The following is a 23342-nucleotide window of genomic DNA, read 5'->3' as shown; positions in this document are numbered from 1 at the left end:
GGTGCATTTTGGACCTTCTGACATCCTGAGCAGCTCTTTGTCAGGTCCTCGATTTGTTTATCGATTCCCGGCCACCACACATAAGCCCTAGCAAGGCTTTTCATTTTCACCCCTCCCAGATGGCCTTTGTGAAGCTCATTGAGCACTCTCTCCCTTAACCTGGGTGGAATTACCACTCGGGATCCACACATCAATGTCCCCTGGCATACTGACAGCTGTTCTCTTCTGGATGAGAATGCTGGCAACAGTGAGTCGCCATGTGTTGGCCATCCCTTCACCATCAAATCATATACCCGAGACAGTGTCGGATCATTTCGGGTCTCCTTCTCTATGTCCGCATTAGTTACTGGCAAGCGTTCAATTATAGTTGAATAAAATATTTCGACTGGGTCCACTGCTGGTACTTCCTCCGCAGTAGGCAGTGGCAGGCGTGATAGCCCATCAGCGTTTCCATTCTGTTTCGTGCCCTTATACTCTATTTCATATTGGTTCGCCCCTAGAAAAAGGGACCATCTTTGTAGCCGTTACTTAGTCATCACCAGAACGCCCTTCTTAGGATTAAAGATGGAGACAAGTGGTTGGTGGTCAGTCAGCAAGGTGAACTTCTGCCCGTGCAGATGGTGGTTGAACTTTTTCACTCCCCATAATAGGCTGAGGGCCTCCCTGTCAATCAGGGCGTAGTTGCGCCCGGCTGAGGTTAGTGACCGAGACACAAAGACTACTGGCCTCTCCAACCCGTCTGGGAATTTGTGCAACAGCACCGCTCCAATACCATAGGGTGATGCATTACACGCCTGTTAGATCCGTGATTCTTAGAGTATGATGTTTTTCAATAACCACACGGATGCTGTAACTTAACAATCAACAGGTATTTACTGGAGTAGGGTAGTCTCAAGACTGGGGTACAGAGGCATGCTCAAGGCTTATATACAGGTGTGGTCACTGCCGGTACTACAGTATACAGGAGCTGTAAAAGTAGTTCTCTCTTAAAGGTACATACACTACAATTCCTCCCCTTTTAGATTAGTAGTACCCATAATATTCAAATAACAATTAACACTTTAACATGTACATAAAAGAACAATAGTCCATTTATAGATTCAGTCTTTGGGGCAGCTTCCTGATCCTTTCGGGATAGCGCCTTTCCTGAGGTTCTTATTCTTGGTGCGGAGGCGATTCTGGCCCCTTTTATCGGTTAGTTCATCGGGTTCCACTGCTACTGGTTCGGAGGTAGATGCTACCTGTATGTCGGGTTCATCCCCAGGTACGCAAGACATGGGGTTGACTCGTTCCTGTGACGCTAAGATCTGATCAACGTGGCATCTCACAATGTTCTCCCCGACATCCACTGTGTACATTAATGGCCCCTGCCGTGTGCATATCATTCCGGGTTGCCATTTCTCTGTTCGGTAGTCACGGGCTAAGACTGGTTGTCCTACATTGAAGCTCCTTGTCGGCTTCTCATCGATGTGCTGGAATTGTTTATCCTCAACATTTCTTCGCACATTTGGTCCAAGCAAGTTCAGACGAGATCACAGCCTTCGGTTAAAGAACATCATGGCCGGGGTCTGGATGGTCACTGCATGTGTCGCGTTTCGGTAGGCTAAGAAGAAATTGTCCATCTTATGCTGTAGTGGAATTTCATCGTCGCACATGGCCTTTATCGCCTTCTTAAAGGTTTGTACGAACCTCTCAGCCAATCCATTTGTGGCTGGATGATACGGGGCGGATGTGTAATGCCTTACGCCTTTCCTTCTCATAAATTTTCAAAACTCTTCGGACACAAACTGTGGTCCATTATCAGAGCAAATCTGCTCTATCAAGCCGTTTCTGGCAAATATGGTCCGTAGGACTGCAATCGTTTTCTCTGTAGTGGTTGAGGACATTTTTATCACCTCAGGCCACTTCGAATGAGCATCCATTGCTATTAAGAACATTGAGTCCATGAATGGACCAGCAAAATCAATATGCACCCGTTGCCATGGAGAGGAGGGCCACTCCCATGGGTGTAGAGGGGCATGTGGTGGTGCATTTTGGACCTTCTGGCATCCTGAGCAGCTCTTGGTTAGGTCTTCGATTTGTTGATCGATTCCCGGCCACCACACATAAGCCCTAGCAAGGCTTTTCATTTTCACTCCCCCCAGATGACCTTCATGTAGCTCATTTAGCACTCTCTCCCTTAACTTAGGTAGAATCACCACTCTGGACCCACACATCACTGTCCCCTGGCATACTGACAGCTGTTCTCTTCTGGATGAGAATGCTGGTAAGAGTGAGTCGTCATGTGTTGGCCATCCCCTCACCGTCAAATCATATACCCGAGACAGCGTCGGATCATTGCAGGTCTCCTTCTCTATATCCGCGTTCATTACTGGCAATCGTTCAATTATTGACGAATAAAATATCTCGATAGTGTCCACTGCTGGTGCTTCCTCCACAGTAGGCAGTGGCAGGCGCGATAGCCCATCAGCGTTTCCATGCTGTTCCGTGCCTTTATATTCTATTTCATATTGATTCGCCCCTAGAAACAGGGACCATCTTTGTAACCATTGTGCCATCATTACTGGAACGCCCTTCTTAGGATTAAAGATGGAGGCAAGTGGTTGGTGGTCAGTCAGCAAGGTGAACTTCTGCCCATGCAGATAGTGGTTGAATTTTTTTTACTCCCCATACTAGGCTGAGGGCCTCCCTGTCAATCTGGGCGTAGTTGCGCTCGGCTGAGGTTAGTGACCGAGACGCAAAGGCAACTGGCCTCTCGAACCCGTCTGGGAATTTGTGCGACAGCACCGCTCCAATACCATAGGGTGATGCTTCACATGCCAAACGAATTGGTAGAGCAGGGTTGAAATGGGCCAACACCTCTTTTGATGTGATCAATTCTTTACACTTCTGGAAAGCTCGTCTACATTCGTCATTCCACTTCCATGGTACCCCTGTTTGCAGTAGGGTGTTCAGTGGGTGTAATACCGTGGACAAATTTGGTAAGAACTTATGGTAGTAGTTTACCAGCCCGAGGAACGACCTCAGTTGTGACACATTTTCTGGTGCTGGAGCCTTGACTACTGCCTCAATCTTTTCAGGGGACTTATGGAACCCCTCTTCATCGATGACGTGGCCACAATACGAGATCTGCTTCTGGAAGAACTCGCAATTGTGGCGGTTAGCTCGTAGCCCATATTCCTTTAATCTGGTGAGCACCTTCTCCAAGTTGGCGAGGTGATCACTTTCATTTTCGCCCGTGACCAGGATGTCGTCCAAATAACACTGGGTCCCTGGAATCCCTTGCAGGACTTGATCCATTGCCCTTTGCCAACTAGCCGGAGCCGATGCTACCCCAAACACCAGCCGGTTGTATTGATAAAGACCTTTATGAGTGTTAATCGTAAGATATTGTTTCGAGGCTTCTTCTACCTCCATTTGCAAGTATGCCTGGGCTAGATCAATTTTGGTGAAGCGTTTACCTCCAGATAGCGAGGCGAAAATATCCTCAATTCGTGGAAGCGGATATTGTACCGTGTGAAGGACTGGGTTCACTGTCACCTTAAAATCCCCACAGATGCGGACCTTCTTTGGTTCCGCAGGCGTATTACTCAACGACATCTTCATTACAGGAATGATGGGTGTAGCCCACTCGCTCCAGTCTACTTTGGACAGTACTCCTGAACGTTCCAACTCTTCCAGCTCTGCTTCAACAGCTGGTCTGATCGCGTAAGGCACTGGTCTGGCCTTAAGAAACTTTGGGCTTGCATTTTCCTCTATTTTCATCATTACTGTTATGCCTTTTAGTGTTCCGAGTCCCTCCTGGAACACTTCTTTTGTGTCAGTTAGCATTTTTGACAGTCGTCCAGGTGTGACATCGTCATCCTTTTTAGCCTCAACCTTCATGGAATGCCAATCTAATTGTATCTTCCGGATCCATTCACGTCCTAGCAGTGGTGGTCCTCCATCTGGCAATACATATATATCCATTTTAGGTATTTCCTGGCCTTTATATATCAATTTCACCCTTATTTTTCCTTTGGGGTAGATTTTTGCCCCGTGTACGTCTTCAAGACAATCTCTGTAGCTTTCAAGGGTATATGTGAAAATAGCCGCTTGTAGTCCCTTTGGTTTATGACTTTTAGGGCTGATCCTGTGTCCAATTCCATTTTCACTTGGACTCCGTCAATCTTGAGTGTAACCCAGATAGTCTGGTGATCCTCCATTTTGGTTACCTTATGTAGTTTCAAACAACCCAGCTCCTTGCTTCCGGAGTCTGTGTCACTTTTCTGTTCGTCTGAACTACTGTCCATCACCTGGTGTACCTTTTTGTACTTCTCCTGTGGAGATTTCTTACTGTTGGTTTTCTTCCCAGACCTGCAGACTCTTGCTATGTGTCCTGCTTTTCCACACTGTCTGCACACTTGGTCCTTGAACCAACAATCCTACTGGTCATGTGTTGTTCTGCCGCAGTGATAGCACTTCCCTGTTCCATAGGACATTTCATTGGTGCCATATTCTTGTGGTCTCCATTGTATCTCTGCAGCGCCCCTTGCGGCTGCTTCGTGTGATACTTCCATAGTGAAAGCCTTGTCCAGCGTAAGATCCTTTTCTGATAGAAGCCGTTTCTAGGTTCCTTCACTTTGCAGCCCACACACAAACTTGTCCCTTAACGTATCTGCTAGTCCCGCTCCAAACTGGCAGTGTTTCGATAGCTTGCGCAGTTCCGTTAGGTGCTCAGCATTGCTTTCGTCTTTGTGTTGGTTCCTTTTATGGAACTTAAATCATTCTGCTATCAGCAGCGGTGTGGGGTTTAAGTGGTCCTGTAGGATTTCTACTATGCTTTCGAAATTCTTGTTCACAGGCTTCTCTGGGGTTATTAGGTTTCGCAGTAACCCATAAGTTTTTGCACCCATGGAATTTAACAAAACCAGTGCTTTCCTAGCATCTGGCACTTCATTCGCCCTGCAGTACACCTCAATGTGCTCCACATATGTCGCCCAATCTTCGAATTCATTGTCGAATGTAGAGATACTGCCACTCTTCTGCATCCCTGGGTGTGATTTAACTGTCAAAAATGGCATCTCCCGCGCTTCCCCTTCTTCTCCGCTGGCACAAAATGGCATCTCCCGCACTTTCCTTCCTTCCCGCGCTCGCCCTTCTTCTCCGCTGCGGCTTCTAAAAATGGCATCTCCCGCGCTCTTCCTTCTTCTCCGCGGCTCAATGGCATCTCCTGCGCTCTCCCTTCTTCTCCCCACGGACACTGTTCAGCCCTTGAGCCCTGGCTGTGCTGTGCGCGTTCTTTTTTTTTTGTGCGCCTTTCCCGTTTCCGCCACTCGGTCCTGAACCCGGCTGTTGCTTTACCCTCTCTCTCTTCGTTTTGTTTTTCCTCGACGCCGCTTGGTTTTCAACCCCCGGCTGCGCCCTGTGCGCTTCACCCTCTGTCTTACCCCGTCGACGCTGCTCGGCTTTCTCTCCGCCATCGATCGGCTCCAGCCGCCGCTGTCCGGGAAGGGTCTGCGCTGTACCTATCATCAGTCTATTGCTGATCGTCGTGGCTGGGGAACCAAGCCCAGCTCTCCACAGCCTCCCCTGCGATGTTCACTCTCTGCCGGACGACTGGGCGGTTGCTCGTGGTCAACGCCAGTGCTTCTGGCCTCGACTTTCTTCCACCGCCCTCCCGGAGCGAATCCTCGAAGGGAAATGCAGAGTTGCAGGTAGATTCGAATCGACACTCGTCGCCACTGTTAGATCCGTGATTCTGAGAGTATGATGTTTTTCAATAACCACACGCATGCTGTAACTTAACAATCAACAGGTATTTACTGGAGTAGGGCAGTCTCAAGACTGGGGTACAGAGGCATGCTCAAGGCTTATATACAGGTGTGGTCACTGCCGGTACTACAGTATACAGGAGTTGTAAAAGTAGTTCTCTCTTAAAGGCACAGACACTACAACACCAACCGAATTGGTAGTGCTGGGTTGAAATGAGCCAACACCTCTTTTGATGTGATCAATTCTTTGCACTTCTGGAAAGCTCATTTACATTCGTCATTCCACTTCCATGGTACCCCCATTTGCAGTAGGGTGTTCAGTGGGTGTAATACTGTAGACAAATTTGATAAGAACTTATGGTAGTAGTTCACCAGCCCGAGGAACGACCTCAGTTGTGACACATCTTCCGGTGCTGGAGCCTTGACTACTGCCTCAATCTTTTCAGGGGACTTATGTAACCCCTCTTCATCGATGACGTGGCCACAATACGAGATCTGCTTCTGGAAAAACTCGCATTTGTGGCGATTAGCTCGTAGCCCATATTCCTTCAATCTAGTGAGCACCTGCTCCAGGTTTGCGAGGTGATCACTGTCATTTTCGCCCGTGACCAGGATGTCGTCCAAATAACACTGGGTCCCTGGAATCCCTTGCAGGACTTGATCCATTGCCCTTTGCCAAATAGCCGGAGCTGATGCTACCCCGAACACCAGCCGGTTGTATTGGTAGAGACCTTTGTGAGTGTTGATCGTGAGGTATTGTTTCGAGGCTTCTTCTACCTCCATTTGCAGGTACGCCTGGGCCACATCAATCTTAGTGAAGCGTTTTCCTCCAGATAGCGAGGCGAAAATATCCTCAATCCACGGAAGCGGATATTGTACCGTGTGAAGGACTGGGTTCACTGTCGTCTTAAAGTCCCCACAGATGCGAACCTTCTTTGGTTCCCCAGGCGTATTACTCAACGACCTCTTCATTACAGGAACGATGGGTGTAGCCCACTCGCTCCAGTCCACTTTGGACAGTACTCCTGAATGTTCCAAACCTCCCAGCTCTGCTTCGACGGCTGGGCGGATCACATAAGGCACCGGTCTGGCCTTAAAAAACTTTGGGCTTGCATTTTCCTCTATTTTAATCATCGCTGTTATGCCTTTTAGTGTTCCGAGTCCCTCCTGGAACACTTCTTGTGCGTCAGTTAGCATTTTTGACAGTCGTCCAGGTGTGACGTCGTCATCCTTTTTGGCCTCTACCATCAGTGCCTGTATGGAATGCCAGTCTAACTGTATCTTCCGGATCCATTCACGTCCTAATAGTGGTGGTCCTCCATCTGGCAATACATATAGGTCCATTTTTGGTGTTTCCTGGCCGTTGTATATCATGTTCACCCTTATTTTTCCTTTGGGGTAGACTTTTTGCCCCGTGTACGTCTTCAAGGCAATCTCTGTATCTCTCAAGGGTATATGTGAGAATAGTCGCTTGTAGTCCCTTCGGTTTATGACTGTTAGGGCTGATCCTGTGTCCAATTCCATTTTCACTTGGACTCCGTCTATCTTGAACGTGACCCAGATAGTTTGGTGATCCTCCATTTTGATTACATTATGTAGTTTCAGACAACCCAGCTCCTTGCTTCCGGAGTCTGTATCACTTTTCTGTTCGTCTGAGCTACTCTCCGTCACCTTATGTACCTTTTTGTACTTCTCCTGTGGCGATTCCTTGCTGCTGGTTTTCTTCCCCGACCTGCAGACTCTTGCTATGTGTCCTGCTTTTCCACACTGTCTGCACACTTGGTCCTTGAACCAACAATCCTTCTGGTTGTGTGTTGTCCTGCCGCAGCGATAACACTTCCCTGCTCCATATGATATTTCATTGGTGCCATATTCTTGCGGTCTCCGTTGTATCTCTGCAGCGCCCCGTGTGGCTGCTTCGTGTGATACTGCCATGCTGAAAGCCTTGTCCAGCGTAAGATCCTTTTCTGATAGAAGCCGTTTCTGGGTTCCTTCACTTTGAAGCCCACACACAAACTTGTCCCTTAACGTATCTGCTAGTCCCATTCCAAACTGGCAGTGTTTCGATAGCTTGCGCAGTTCCGTTAAATACTCAGCATTACTTTCGTCTTTATGCTGGTTCCTTTTGTGAAACTTATATCTTTCTGCTATCAGCAGCGGTGTGGGGTTTAAGTGGTCCTGTAGGATTTCCACTATGCTTTCAAAATCCTTATCCACAGGCTTCTCTGGGGTTACTAGGTTTCGCAGTAAGCCATATGTTTTTGCACCCATGGAATTCAACAATACCAGTGCTTTCCTGGCATCTGGCACTTCATTCGCCTTGCAGTACACCTCAATGTGTTCCACATATGTCGCCCAATCTTCGACTTCATTGTCGAACGCTGTGACACTGCCACTCTTCGGCATCCCTGGGTGTGGTTAGACTGGCAAAAATGGCGTCTCCCACGCTCTCCCTTCTTCTCCGCTGGCTCAAAATCGTGTCTCCCGCGCTTCCCTCTCTTCCCACGCTCGCCCTTCTTCTCCGCTGCGGCTTCAAAAATGGCATCTCCCGCGCTCTCCCTTCTTCTCCACGGCTCAAATGGCATCTCCCGTGCTTCCTTTCTTCCCCCACGGACGCTGCTCAGCTCTTGAGCCCTGGCTGCGCTCTGCGCGTTCTCCTGTGCGCCTCTCTCGTTGCCGCCGCTCGGTCCTGAACCCCGGCTGTGCTTTCCCCTCTCTCCCTTTTTGTTTTCCGTCGACGCGCTCGGTCTTCAACCCCCGGCTGCGCCCTGTGCACTTTACCCTCTCTCTTACCCCGTCGACGCTGCTCGGCCTTTTCTGTGCCATCGGTCGGCTCCAGCCGCCGCTGTCCGGGAAGGGTCTGCGCTGTACCTGTTGCCAGCCTGTTGCTGGATCGTCGTGGCTGGAGAACCAAGCCCAGCTCTCAACAGCCTCCCCTGCGATGCTCACTCTCTGCCGGATGACTGAGCGGTTGCTCGTGGTCGACGCCCATGCTTCTGGCCTCGACTTTCTTCCACTGTCCTCCAGGAGCGAATCCCTGGGAGGAAATGCAGAGTTGCAGGTAGGTTCGAATCGACCTCGTCGCCACTGTTAAATCCGTGAATCTTAAGGTATGGTGTTCTTCAATAAATAGACGGAGACTGCAGATTAACAATCAACAGGTGTTTACTGGATGAGGGTAGTCTAAAAACTAACTGTACAAATCCCTACTCAGGGTTTATATACAGGTGTGGTCACTGCTGGTACTACAGTATACAGGAGCTGTAAAAGTAGTTCTCTCTTAAAGGTACATACACTACAGGAAGCTAGACCTGAAATGGTTTTATCACCAGCCAGAACTGACCCCTGAGTCACGAGAAATCACAACGTTTGCTGTACATAATGGAGTATACAGGTACAAGAGGCTGATATTGGGTGTATCTTCAGCTAGTGAGCAATATCAGCACGAGATAGCTAATGCCTTAGCTGGGATAGAGGGTGTTGAAAACATCTCAGACAACATTATCGTGCATGCACACGACCAGGAAACGCACCACAGACGCCTGCACGCTGTCATGACCAGACTAATGGAAAGTGGACTGACACTAAACTCAGAGAAGTGCCAATTCAACATGGACCGATTGATTTTCATGGGAATCTTGTTGTCTGAAAAGGGCATCGGACCAACAGTAGAGAGAGTGCGAGCGGTGGCAGAAGCTCGGGAACCAGAGAATGCTACAGAGGTGAGGAGTTTCTTGGGACTTGTTGGGTACAGTAGCAGATTCATCCCACAGTTTGCAACACTATCAGAGCCACTGCGACGCCTGATGAGAAAAGACACACCATTTAAATTTGGATCACAACAGAGACAGTCATTCAGTGCACTCAAGGAAGAGTTGGCCAGAGCCGGCACTTCAGCATATTTTGATAAGGACGCACCAACCAAGGTGATAGCAGATGCCAGTCCTGTAGGTTTAGGCGCTGTAGTGTATGTACCCGTCTACCTTTAAGGGAACTATTGAATGTAACCGTTCACCTTTAAGAGGACTACTTTCGGTGTGGCACTATTTGTTTGGCTTCTGTATACTGTAATACCGATAGTGACCACACCAGTATATAAGTGTTGTGGCAGGATTGCTGGGGCAGATTCGCCCGGACCTTCGAATAGTAAAGACCTGTTTGTTTGTTAGTTCTGAAGTCTGTGTATTTATTAACTGCACAACCCACAGACTTTACAGTGGCGACGAGTCCGATCGTACCCTGCGGCAAGACTACCAAAAGCAACGAAGAGCGTCGAAGAGAGACAACCGCCCTCGTCGTGCTACCAAAAGAAAACACGAGGCTGCAACAACAGAAAGCAGGAAGACTAACAACAAAAGCTGTATCAGCAACAGGCACTGACTACCCTTCTTCCACGGTGCGGAGTGAGCCGACCAGCAAGAAACAAGGCGGCTGAAGAGACTGTGAGTAGGGGAAGGTGTAGAAGTATCCGGAGGATAAGGGCAGAGCACTCAACCTCGGTCGAGGGGGAGCTGTGCCGGCCAAAAGTCGGGTCCAACGGCGTCGGGTGACAGCCGGACCGCGATCGGCGGGAAAAATCCGGGCAGCGACTGCAGCCATGAAGCGCTGAGCCTGCGAGTAGGCGTGGGAAGAGGAACCCAGCCGCAGCCGGGGAGGGAAACACCGGTCTGCGAGAGGGCTGGGGAGGCGAATGGGAACCGTGCGGGTGAGAGCCGGGTGCGGAGAGAGAGACTGCGAGGAGCCAGTCCAGCGGCTGAGCTGTTCTCCACCAACGGGGTACTCAGAGCCGGCAAAACCGAACGTGCGGGAGTGGGAGAGAGACACAGCTGAAAACGGGGTGAGAGACTGCGCGAGAGCCAGTCCAGTGGCTGAACTGTCCTCCGTTAACGGGGTGTACCCAGCGCCGGTAGAGCCGTGCGGGCGGGAGGAAAAGACAGAGCCGGGTAAGGGGAGATGTGCGGAAGCCAGCCAGTGGCTGAACCTGTCCGCTGTGGGGGAAGCGTACCCCTTCCACCGGGAAGAAATGCGGGAAGCCGCCATTAGGCGGAGAAGACGCCAGAAGCGGGAAACCGCCATTGAAGTGGGCGGGGCGAGAAAGGAAGAGCGGGAAACCGCCGATTTCGCGGGAAACCCGCCATATTAGAAATAAACAAATAAATAAGAATACTAAAGAAATACTGGTGCTGCTCCCAAGGGAAGAAAGATGCCTAAGCGAGGGAATATTAACGACTTTAGTTCTGAAATAGAAGACTGGGCCACGTACATGGAACGCATAGAGATCTATTGCGAAGCCAACAAAATAGAGGAAGACGACAAGGCGATAACATTGCTAAACTCGATGGGGGCAAAAACATACAGGCTCTTGAAGAATCTAATAGCACCAAATAAACCAGCGGATCAGACCTTCGAAGAGATTGTGGCTGTGCTGAAGGACCACTTGAACCCCACACCGCTGATGCTGGCTGAACGATTCAAATTCTACGCAAGAACGCAGAAGAAAGACGAAAGCAATGCGGAATACTTGGTCGAACTGTGTAGGATAGCGAAATACTGCCAGTTTGGAGGAAATCTGACAGAGGCACTGCGTGACAAGTTCGTATGCGGATTGTCCAAAGAAGGAACGCAGAAACAACTACTGGAAGAAAATGACCTCACACTGGACAGGGCTGTCCTCATAGCTGCATCGCACGAAGCCGCAGTGAAAGGAATGGCGGAAATGCAGCTAAAGGCGGCGGCACTAGGGGTGGACCAAATTACTTCGAGCACAACAAAATGCTACCGTTGTGGGAAGACAACACACGACCAGAATCAATGCTGGGTTAAAAACCAAGAATGCAGGAAATGTGGCAAGATCGGGCACATAGCTAAGGTATGCCGGTCAGGAGCAACGTACAACAATAAGAAGTCACCACAAAAATGGTACGGAAAGGTACAAGAGGTGACTAAGAAGAGTCTGAGGGAACAGAAGTCGGTCTCACACTCCAAATGCAAAGGACTGGACAGTCTGAGCATTCACAACGTGAGCAATGAAGCTGACCGACAAACTATCTGGATAACGCTACAGATTGCAAAGGTCCAAGTAAAAATGGAAGTGGACACCGGATCGGCGTTGACGGTCATGAATAAGCATGACTATAAGAAATTTTTCAAGCATATTCCACTACGGGATACGGAACTAGTATTACAGACATACACGGGGCACAAAGTATTCCCCATCGGAATGATAGAAGTCAAGGTGAGATACAAGGATAAAGATCATCACCGGTTGGACCTGTATGTATTGCCTGAGGGAGGACCACCACTTCTGGGACGGGAGTGGATCCGAAAAATAAAGTTGGACTGGCAGTCACTAAACACCATGACGGTGGATTCCGAAAAAGAGGATGTCAAACCTGAACGGTTGTCCAGAATATTGGACGAAGCTAAGGAGGTATTCCAGCAAGGACCGGGAACACTGCGAGGTATTAAAGCAAAGGTTAAGATTGCAGAAAATGCAAGCCCAAAGTTTTTTAAGGCCAGATCGGTACCTTACGCAATACGACCAGCTGTGGAGGCAGAACTGGAAGAACTTGAACGATCAGGGGTTCTGTCAAAAGTGGACTGGAGTGAGTGGGCCACGCCCATTGTTCTCGTCATGAAGTCCTCACCGAGTAATAAGCCAGGGGGACCGGGGAAGGTCCGTATCTGTGGAGATTTCAAGATTACTGTGAATCTGGTGCTTCACACGGTACAATACCCGCTTCCGCGGATTGAAGATATCTTTGCTTCGTTGGCTGGAGGGAAGCATTTCACGAAAATAGATCTGGCTCAAGCATATCTACAGATGGAGGTCGAGGAAGAGTCATGCCAGTACCTCACCATCAACACTCACAGAGGCTTGTATCGCTACAATAGACTGGTCTTTGGGGTAGCTTCGGCGCCAGCAATTTGGCAGAGGGCCATGGAACAGGTGTTACAAGGAATTCCAAGCACGCAGTGCTACTTAGATGACATTTTAATCACTGGAAAAGATGAGGAAGAACACCTCACGAATTTGAAACTGGTGCTCACCAGGTTGAAGGAGTATGGCCTTCGGGTTAATCGCAAGAAGTGTGAGTTCTTCCAAAAACGGATCTCATACTGCGGTCATGTCATTGACCGAGAGGGACTGCATAAGTCACCTGAAAAGATAGAAGCGGTCATGAAGGCCCCCGCTCCAGGAAACGTATCACAGTTAAGATCATTCTTGGGGTTGATTAATTACTATCACAAGTTTCTGCCTAATTTATCCACGGTACTGCATCCGCTGAATGACTTGTTGCGGAAAGAAACACCATGGAAGTGGAGTGAAGAATGTAAAGAGGCTTTTCGCAGAAGCAAGGAGTTGATTACCTCTGAAGAAGTCACAGATCACAGAATCACAGAAACCCCACAGTGCAGATAGAGGCCATTTCGGCCCATCGAGCCTGCACCGACACATATCCCACCCTATCCCCGTAACCCCACGTATTTAATCCCCCTAACACTAAGGGTCAATTTATCATAGCCAATCATCCTAACCCGCACATCTTTGGACTGTGGGAGGAAACCGGAGCACCCGGAGGAAACCCACGCAAACACGGGGAGAATGTGCAAACTCCACACAGACAGTCACCCAAGGCCGGATTCGAACCCGGGTCCCTGGCGCTGTGAGGCAACAGTGCTAACCACTATGCCACCGTGCTGCGTAGTGTTGGCTCATTTCAACCCAGCATTACCCCTTCGTCTAGCTTGCGATGCTTCCCCGTACGGAATTGGGGCAGTACTCTCGCACAGGCTACCAAATGGCTCGGAAAGGCCAGTGGCTTTCGCGTCCCGATCATTGACACCCGCGGAGCGAAATTACGCCCAAATTGATACGGAGGCCCTCAGTCTTGTGTGGGGCGTGAAGAAATTCAACCATTACCTACAATGTAAAAAGTTCACATTGCTGACAGACCACCAGCCGTTGGTGTCCATATTCAACCCAAATAAGGCCGTTTCCACCATGACAGCACAAAGGTTACAAAGGTGGTCCATGTTACTTGGGGCACACCAATACGAAATTGAGTACAAAAGGTCTAAACAGCATGGAAATGCTGATGGGTTGTCACGCTTGCCATTGCCGATGGTAGAAGAAGCGAGTATAGTGGACCCAGTAGAGTTGTTCCACTCATCCATAGTGGAGTGTCTACCGATAACAAACTCAATGATTGAGAATGAGACAAGGAATGACCCGACTCTTTCACGAGTCTATGATGTAACGGTGGAGGGATGGCCAGCACAGAGCGAACCAACACTGCAAGCATTTGCACAGAGGAAAGAACAACTGTCAGTGTGTCGAGGAACCCTGATGTGTGGATCTAGAGTGGTGATTCCACCCAAACTCCAAAAGAAGGTGCTAAAGGAGCTGCACAAAGGACATCTGGGGGGAGTAAAGATGAAGAATCTAGCAAGAGCGTTTGTGTGGTGGCCAGGCATTGATGGAGACATAGAGGAGATCACGAAGAACTGCCTAGGATGTCAGAGGGTTCAGAACGCGCCACCCCAGGCTCCTCTGCATCCATGGGAGTGGTCCTCATCGCCTTGGCAAAGAGTACACATCGACTTTGCTGGTCCATTTATGGACTCGATGTTTCTAATAGCGGTGGATGCCCACTCCAAGTGGCCGGAAGTAATTAAGATGACCACCACCACGACGGAAAAAACCATCGCAGTGTTAAGGACTATGTTTGCTCGGAATGGCCTGCCGGAACAGGTCTGTTCTGATAATGGACCACAATTTGTGTCCGAAGAATTCAAGAAATTCTTAAAGAGCAATGGGGTTAAACATTACACGTCAGCCCCATACCATCCCGCCTCCAATGGATTGGCTGAAAGGTTTGTCCAGACCTTCAAGAAGGCCGTAAAGGCCATGAGTAATGAAAATATAAGTCTGCAACATAAGGTGGATAGCTTTTTGTTGGCATACCGAAATGCGACACATGCGGTCACAAATCAAACTTCTGCAATGATGTTCTGTAATAGACGCCTAAGATGCCGGCTGGATTTACTAAAACCAAACGTCAGAAGAGACGTAGAGAACCGGCAATTCCAGGGCATGAACGACAGGGTCACTAGATCTTTCCAGATCGGTCAACGAGTTTTGGCCCGGGACTACCGTACTGAGAAATGGCAGCCTGGAACTATTGGGAAAAGGCTGGGGCCATTGATGTACACCGTGGACATTGGAGACAATATAATAAGGCGCCATGTTGACCAAATCATAGGGTCCGCCACAAATGGGCAACCGACTTCACCACCTTATCCGGGTAATGTTGAAACTGAGATACCCAGAACACCTACTTCCGATCTAGTGATACTGGAGTCAGCTGAACCTGACACGGCTTTTCAAGCCGAATCGACCTTGCCAGAAGCACCTCCTAGCCCGCCTGAAATGACGACACCACTGCGGCGTTATCCGGACAGAATCCGGAAACCCCCGGAAAGACTGAATCTATGAACTGTCTTACATAAACCTGTATATATGTTAGAATGTATGTTCACTATGGACTTAGTAAGTAATAAGCTAAAAAGGGAGGATTGGAGTGTATGTACCCGTCTACCTTTAAGGGAACTATTGAATGTAACCGTTCACCTTTAAGAGGACTACTTTCGGTGTGGCACTATTTGTTTGGCTTCTGTATACTGTAATACCGATAGTGACCACACCAGTATATAAGTGTTGTGGCAGGATTGCTGGGGCAGATTCGCCCGGACCTTCGAATAGTAAAGACCTGTTTGTTTGTTACTTCTGAAGTCTGTGTATTTATTAACTGCACAACCCACAGACTTTACAGGCGCAGTACTAGTTCAGAACCAACAGGGATAAGAGGTGCCAATATGTTATGTAAGTCGTAGTTTCACAGACTGTGAGAGGAAATACTCTCAAACAGAGAGAGAGGCCTTAGCTCTTGTATGGGCTTGTGAGAGGCTGCATCCATATGTGTATGGTCGAAAATTTAACTTGGTAACTGACCATAAGCCATTACAAGTGATATACGGCCCACACTCTAAACCCTGTGCCCGTATAGAGAGGTGGGTACTTAGATTACAGCCGTACGATTTTAAGGTGATACACATTCCAGGCAAGCAAAACATTGCAGACCCACTGTCACGATTGCTGGGGGAGACAGCAAAACAGGAGAGACATTCTCACGGCTCAGATGAATACGTGAGATTTGTAGCTGTGAGTGCGACACCAAAAGGACTCACTACTAGAGAGTTGGAGGAAGCCTCTGCTACCGACCCAGAGCTGATTGAGGTACGGAAGGCAATCACAAATGGACATTTTGAGAACTGTAAAGCTTATGCAGCAATTGCAAACGAGCTGTGCGTAGTGGGGTTCCTAGTTCTTCGGGGAACACGCATCATGCTACCCACAGTGTTACACGCACGAGCCCTGGTGTTAGCACATGAAGGACACTTGGGAATAGTTGGAACAAAGCAACATCTCAGAACCAAGGTTTGGTGGCCTGGCATGGACAAGGCAGCTGAAAAACACTGTAAAGCGTGCCACGGCTGTCAGATAGCAGCCAGACCCGACCCACCTGAACCCTTGAGACCAACACCATTACCGGAGGGCCCCTGGCAGGATGTAGCTATAGACTTACTGGGACCCTTGCCACCCAACCACTCCATTCTTGTGGTAGTTGATTATTATAGTCGCTACTATGAATACGACATTATGACCTCCACAACAACAGAGAAGGTTATTGATAGTTTAGAGTCAATCTTCAGCCATCATGGTTTGCCAATCACCTGCAAATCTGATAATGGTCCCCAATTCAGATCTGAATTATTCAAAGAATACTGTGAAAACAACGGGATCAAACACCTGAAAACGACAGCAAAATGGGCTCAGGCTAACGGAGAAGTCGAGAGCCAGAATGCATCGCTGATGAAGAGAATCAGAATTGCTCAGTCAGAAGGTCTAGATTGGAAACGTGAACTTAGAAAATATGTGACTGTGTACAGAAGCATTGACCATGCCACGACGGGAAAGAGCCCGGCAGAGCTGCTCTTTAAACGGAAAATGAGAGGAAAGCTGCCAGACATCACAGAGTCGCGCGCAGACATGGAAGTACGTGACCGGGACGCAGAACAAAAAGGCAAGTCCAAACTGTACGCAGATGAACAGCGGAGAACACAATACTCAGAGGTGGAAGTTGGAGACACGGTGCTGGTACGGCAGGACAAAGTGGACAAGTTCACCACTCCTTTTAATGCCACACCACACAAAGTTTTGAGTAAAACAGGGAGTCAAGTAGTGGTGGAATCTCCAGAAGGAGCACGCTACTCAAGAAACACTACGTTTGTGAAGAAATACAGAACCAATGGACCAAAGGAGACATTCCATGAGCAGGAGGAAACACAAGGGACTGAGGACAGTATAGTAGACCCTGACACACATACCACTGTGGCACAGGCAATACCCACTGACACCAACATGTCAGACATACCCAATACAGCCAGACCTCAAAAGGTTAAAAGAAAACCCCAAAGACTGTCTGATTATGTCACAACATAAACTGTGCGAGAACTGCATGGGTGATGTTAAATGTTTAAACCTGGGAATTATTTAGTTGTGTGGTAAGACACAAGTTTGTAAAAAGTTTATAAATCAAATAAGTTATGCAGTGTTATTGTAAGCAACTGTTTGTAAACTGCAAGTTTGTTTCCAAGGAAAAGGAGGATGTCGTGTATTGATTGCGAGTTTGACACCAGTTAATACGGTAATGTAATGTGCGAGTTTAACACCAGTTAATATGGTAATGTAATGTGCAATGCATTATGGAAATTACCTGGGAAAGCTGCAATCAGCCATTTTAGGAATAAAGTAAAGATCACAGTTAGAAGCCTGTCTGCCTGACTCTGATTTAATTCGACGTATCTACATGCTTGATTGAACGTATTAAAGCATACGTATACAACAGGTATACGTATGCTCCACATAAGCCAAAATTACTGGATATCTAAGCCTTGATTTCCCAAAACTCTTGTGAGGCACCTCCGGGCTCTGCAAAGAAACCTCGGGCCATCCCTGCCTCTGGGCTTCCCCTGATTGAGGTTGCCCTCCCGGAGCACTTACCTTGTTCGAGGGCCTGTTCCCCATGGTCCCTGGCTGAGCAGCCACTTCCCACCAACTTCCCTGCTGTTTTGGTCTAAAGTCAGCAAACGGCCTGCTAATGAGGCCCGGCCTGCCTGCTGCTGCACACAGACACACTGGCCATTCCTGGATAGGTCAGCCATTCGCTTTGGCACGTTGCCGCCCAAGTTAAACTCAAGCCCCTTGTGAGAAATTCACCTCTTGAATCCTTCTCCTGCCATGTTCCCAGGGCTGCATGCAAATAGTCTGTAGGGTATCTTGGGTGTGAGCAAAACCTGCCGTCGCTGTTCTCTCCAAACAATCTCCCAGTGTGTTAGCTGCTGTAATTGGATACTCAAGATCTCCCATATTCTGCCATGCCTTCTTATATTAGCTGGCATGATGTTTTTCCTGCCAGTACTCTTTAGCGCATGATTTATGAAGTGTTATTGCATCGTATTATAGTCTCCCATTGCAAACGTGTCATGTTGCTTCTGTTGAATGAAGAAGTACAGGGGGTATTGCAAAAAGGAGTCAATACTCTGCGCATGCTTTGCAGCACACCTCCCTGTGAGTGTAGCGGATGAACATTTACATTAGGTGCACTTTAAAGTGTGGTGACGGAAGTCTGGCACCTGAAGTGTGATGGTGTAAATGTTAGGTATACTAACGATTACACAGAACAGAAACATTTACATTTATTCATATTTGTCTGTACATGACTGCATTCCCAAAATGTCTGCTGACTCGTAAACTATATTGTTGTAACTTGAAATTAAGTTTAAGGAGAATGATCCATGGGTTAAATTTGTTAATTTGTGTGTGAGATTTCTTTTGAATTTGCATTAGATGCACTGCACTGTTAAAGGAAAAAATGGATGAATTTTAAAACCCTTTGAAGCTGTTCATTAGTTAGGAAGGCATTGAAAACTGAAAGATCCTTGATGCTGTTTTGCCTGCTCTGATGCTTCAACAAAGTCTGACACCAAGGACACTGAGAATAGCTTTTGTTTACTGGTGACAGAGTTGTTTTCTCTCCACATTCCCAGCTCCATTTTCTTGTTTATCTTTACACTAATCTGAATGATTTGTTCTTATCAAATAAGAGCAGCCATCCAGTGCCTAAGGCCTTCAAACAGCTTGTTCCATAGTAACTATCTGTAAAAGTAACAAACCACATTGACCTAACGGGTCTCAACAACAAACATCAACATGGAATAGCAAACAGCTGCTTTGTCCTGGCTGTATCATTCTTTGCCATCTGCTGACATGTAACTGTGATTGGGGCACTATGGTCTGACATTATTAAATATGAACATTATATCATGAGGAATCTAATTTTAATTCAGCAGAGCTGGTTGCTGTGGCACTAAAATGAAGTAAATTTTGTACCTACCACAAACTACCAACAACTGCAAAATTGTCAGTCTTTAGTAATAAACAATCATGTCATTAAAGTCTCTGTGAAAAAAGGATGCTGTTTTAAATTTGAGGCCGTTCTTACAAAGATCTCAGCCTAGAACATTTGCTAGCAAAATATACGCTGCATCTAATTTTAATATGATTGATCTTTTTTAAAGAATTATTACGATGCTACGTCAGGCCTCTTGACTGTGTCTACCACCTTTGCCATGATTTTCAAACTGCACTCCCAGCATCCACCCCTGCTTCACTGAAGACAATAAGCAGTGTGGGGGAAGGAATTTCTAGAACTTGGTACTAAATTACATATTGTCATGGGGTAATGTAATTTTTAGAGAAATAATCACAAGCAAGGCGTGTTAGGCTGGAATTTTCATTTAATAACATCTTCGTACATGTAACGGGGAGCTCTGCAATAAATATATTTCTTTATCTAACAAAAGCCTTCCAAAATTGTCAACCAGTATCAAATATTAATATTACAGTGGCACTTACCATTCTTGTTGCAAGTGCAGCATTGATCAGCTGCCACAAATGCAGAGAAACTTTGCATAGGGGAGATGGCAGTATGCATACCAGAGGAACAATTTATGCTCTGTCTCATGATTGGCATTTCTTTCACAAGGCTGAAAATATCCAGATTATTGGAGGAAATAACCACAGACATAATCATCAAAACCACAAGCATTAAGAATCAACATTAGTGATGGAATCCTATTAGCCTTGACTGCCCTCCTGCCCGGTGAGAGGTCCTTGAAGAGGATTAGGGGAAGGACAAGTGTAAAGGAGACAGAGCATTTCGTACCACACATAGGGAGAGCTATTCCATCACAAAGATCAGATAAACTGGCTCAGATTCTACAAGCAGAATTTGTATTACTTTAATACAAAGTGCAATTTTCTTGCAGCCCTTTCAGACAGGCCTAAATTAGTCTCAGCTAAAAGAGGCCATTGTTTATAATATTATAATGGATTTAAGTAAAGTCTAGCTCAACTTTGTGTCTGCTTCGTATAGAGTAGTGCAAGTAAGAGGTAGGCAAAAGCTTGAGAAACATTCAAGAGACAGTTTGATGCTGTGATGAGGGGCGCCATAGGTTTCTATTAGAAGGATGTGTTAGTGGGGCCGAAAGACCTCACCTCCTGGCCTTTAAAGCATGTCCCTCACCCACACAGCTCAAAGTAACAGTGTTATGGAATACACACCACTTGACTGGATGGGTGTAACAACACTCAAGAAGTTCAACACAATCCAGGACAGAGCAGTGTGCTTGATCAGCACCCCTGCCACTTCACTGAATATTCACCTCTTCCATCAATAAACACTGTGGCTACAGTACATAAAATCTACAGAATGCGCTGCAGAAACTTGCCTCCTAACCCTATGATGCCTACCACCAAGAAGGAGAAGAGCAACAAGATCATGTGAACACCATCTCCTGCAAATTCCTCTCCATGTTTCACACCATCCTGACTTGGTGATATTGTAGGAACGGAGGTTCCTGTCAGAAAGACTGAGTTCGACTCAGGCAATTAAAATAATGAACTTTAATGAAACAAAACGAGTTTAAACTGGAAACTGCTAGAACACATCAATAACAGGTCTGCTCTCCTTGAGGGCTCCACGAGGACCGATCCTCCGGTCAGAAGACTGACGTCATGACGTCATCATGTTGTTCCCGCCATTGGGGCATCACATGACTAACGGCATGATGTCATCACGTTGAAACCGCGCTGTAAAGGTAACTAGACATTGTACAGTGTAATTAAAGGTACAGGCACAGACAGTAACTACATTGCTGTTAAAGGAATTATGTACAACCGCTCTGAGTCCTTTGGTGGCTCCGCCACATGCACCCCGCCAGAATTGTCTTTAACAGAAAAGGTGAGGCGAGGAGGAGGCCTGATGAGCCTGTCCGATCGACTTCGATACGCTGGTAGAGGAAGTTGACGACCGGTGGTCGAGTTGGTAGTCGGTTGCGGCTGAGCAGGCGCGGCGAGCGCGGTCGAGTTGGCAGGCGGCTTTGGTTGATCTGGTGCGGTGGCAGCGTGCGGTCGGCCACGTTTGGGTGGTTGAGCGACTACGACAGGGTGGTCCAGGTCCAGGTGAGCTGGCTTCAAGCGGTCCACCGAGATGTGATCCGGCTTCCCTCCGACGTCGACCAAAAAGGATTTGTCTCCTGGTTCGATGACGCGGAAAGGACCAGTGTAAGGGGGCTTGAGCAGATCCCGGTGAACGTCGTGGCGGATGAAGACATACTCTGCATTCTTCAGTCCCGGTGGCACGTAGGAGTTCTGCAAACCGTGATTGGACGTAGGTATCTGAGCGAAGCATCTGGCTGCTTCTTGGTGACGAACGAGTTGCCGGAAGGCGTACCACGGCTCTGTGGGAGAAGGGAGGAAATCTCCTGGTACACGGAGCGGCTGGCCATAGACGAGTTCAGCCGAAGACGATTGTAGGTCATCTTTGGGTGCCGTACGAAGACCCAACAGGACCCATGGGAGTCTGTCCACCCATCCTGCGCCTTGAAGACTGGCCCGAAGAGCGGCTTTAAGCGACCTGTGGAATCGCTCGCAAAGGCCGTTTGCCTGTGGATGATAGGCAGTGGTGCGATGAAGTTTGGTACCGAGCCCCTGAGCCACAGCGTTCCAAAGATCCGAGGAAAATTGTGGCCCGCGGTCAGAAGAGATGTCCGCCGGTACCCCAAAACGGGCAACCCAACAGGAGATGAAAGCTCTAGCGACGTCTGCCGAAGTGGTGGAAACCAAAGGAATTGCCTCTGGCCACCTAGTGGTGCGGTCCACTATGGTGAGGAGATGAGTATAACCCTGAGAAGGCGGAAGCGGCCCCACGAGGTCCACATGCACGTGGTCGAAACGACGCTACGGAACAGTGAACGCAGCCACTGGAGCCTTGACATGACGCTGGACTTTGGCCTTCTGGCATACGATGCAGGTATTAGCCCAGTCACGGACATCGATGTGCATACCTTTCCAGATGAACTTGGCTGACATAAGCCGTGCGAACCCGTGTATGGCATCAAAAACCTTCCGGCACCATGCGACTGGCACGATAGGTCAAGGAACTCCCATGGAAACGTCGCAAAGGAGCGTGGCACCTGCGGCGTGGAAGATGACGTCGGTCGTTTGGAAGCTAGAGGGAACGGTTCTATATGATTGGACCTCCGAGTCTGAGGCCTGATCTGCTGCCATGAGGGCGTAGTCGATTCCCAGGTGCACCGCGTGGACCGTCGCACGGGAGAGGCAATCCGCCACCAGGTCGTCCTTACCAGACACATGTTGAATGTCCGTGGTAAATTTGGAAATGAACGTCAAGTGACGTTGTTGACGAGCAGACCACGGTTCGGCGGTCTTGGCCATGGTGAACGTAAGGGGTTTGTGGTCGACAAACGCCATGAAGGGACGCCCCTCCAATAAAAACCGGAAATGGCGAATGGCGAGGAAAAGGGCCAGTAGCTCCCTATCGAAGGTGCTGTACTTTTTTTCATTCTTTCGTAGTTGACGGCTGAAAAACGCCAGCGGATGCCACGTGCCATTGACCCACTGTTCTTGCACTGCACCGATGGCGTAGTCTGACGCGTTGGTGGTAAGGGCGATAGTAGCACCTGGAAGTGGGTGCGCCAGCATGGTTGCATTGGCCAAAGCATTCTTGGTGTCACCAAACGCCTGGACCATCTCAGCTGTCCAGCTGATTGGATCTTTACCGGACTTGCCCTTGAGGGCCCCGAACAAAGGTTGCATGAGTTGAGCCGCCTTGGGGATGAAACGGTGGTAGAAGTTGACCATCCCCAGGAACTCCTGCAAGGCCTTGACTGTCGACGGCCGCGGGAAAGAAGTAACCGCCTCAACCTTCGTCGACAAAGGGATGGCGCCGTCCGATGTTATGCGATGTCCCAGGAAGTCGATTTATTGCAGGCCGAACTGGCACTTGGCTGGGTTGATGATTAAACCGTGTTGGCTGAGGTGCGTAAAGAGGGAACGCAAATGGGAGATGTGCTCCTCCTTGCTGGCACTGGCGATGAGTA

General features: G+C 48.3%; 1 long non-coding RNA gene across 1 annotated transcript in view; it reads right to left on the bottom strand.

Annotated features, from left to right (window-relative positions):
• Positions 1-18222, bottom strand: part of LOC147124425 (uncharacterized) — a 50550-nt gene extending 32328 nt beyond the window's left edge. The window contains exon 1 of the long non-coding RNA XR_015079897.1: positions 18097-18222. This is a non-coding gene — a long non-coding RNA (uncharacterized LOC147124425). The remainder of the gene's footprint in view (positions 1-18096) is intronic.
• Between the last annotated feature and the right edge of the window lie 5120 nt (positions 18223-23342).

The sequence above is a fragment of the Somniosus microcephalus genome, chromosome 1 (assembly GCF_052327205.1).
Source record: "Somniosus microcephalus isolate GS21.2 chromosome 1, FLI_Smic_1.0, whole genome shotgun sequence".
Lineage (NCBI taxonomy): Eukaryota > Metazoa > Chordata > Chondrichthyes > Squaliformes > Somniosidae > Somniosus > Somniosus microcephalus.
This window is presented reverse-complemented; position numbering and strand designations above follow the sequence as displayed.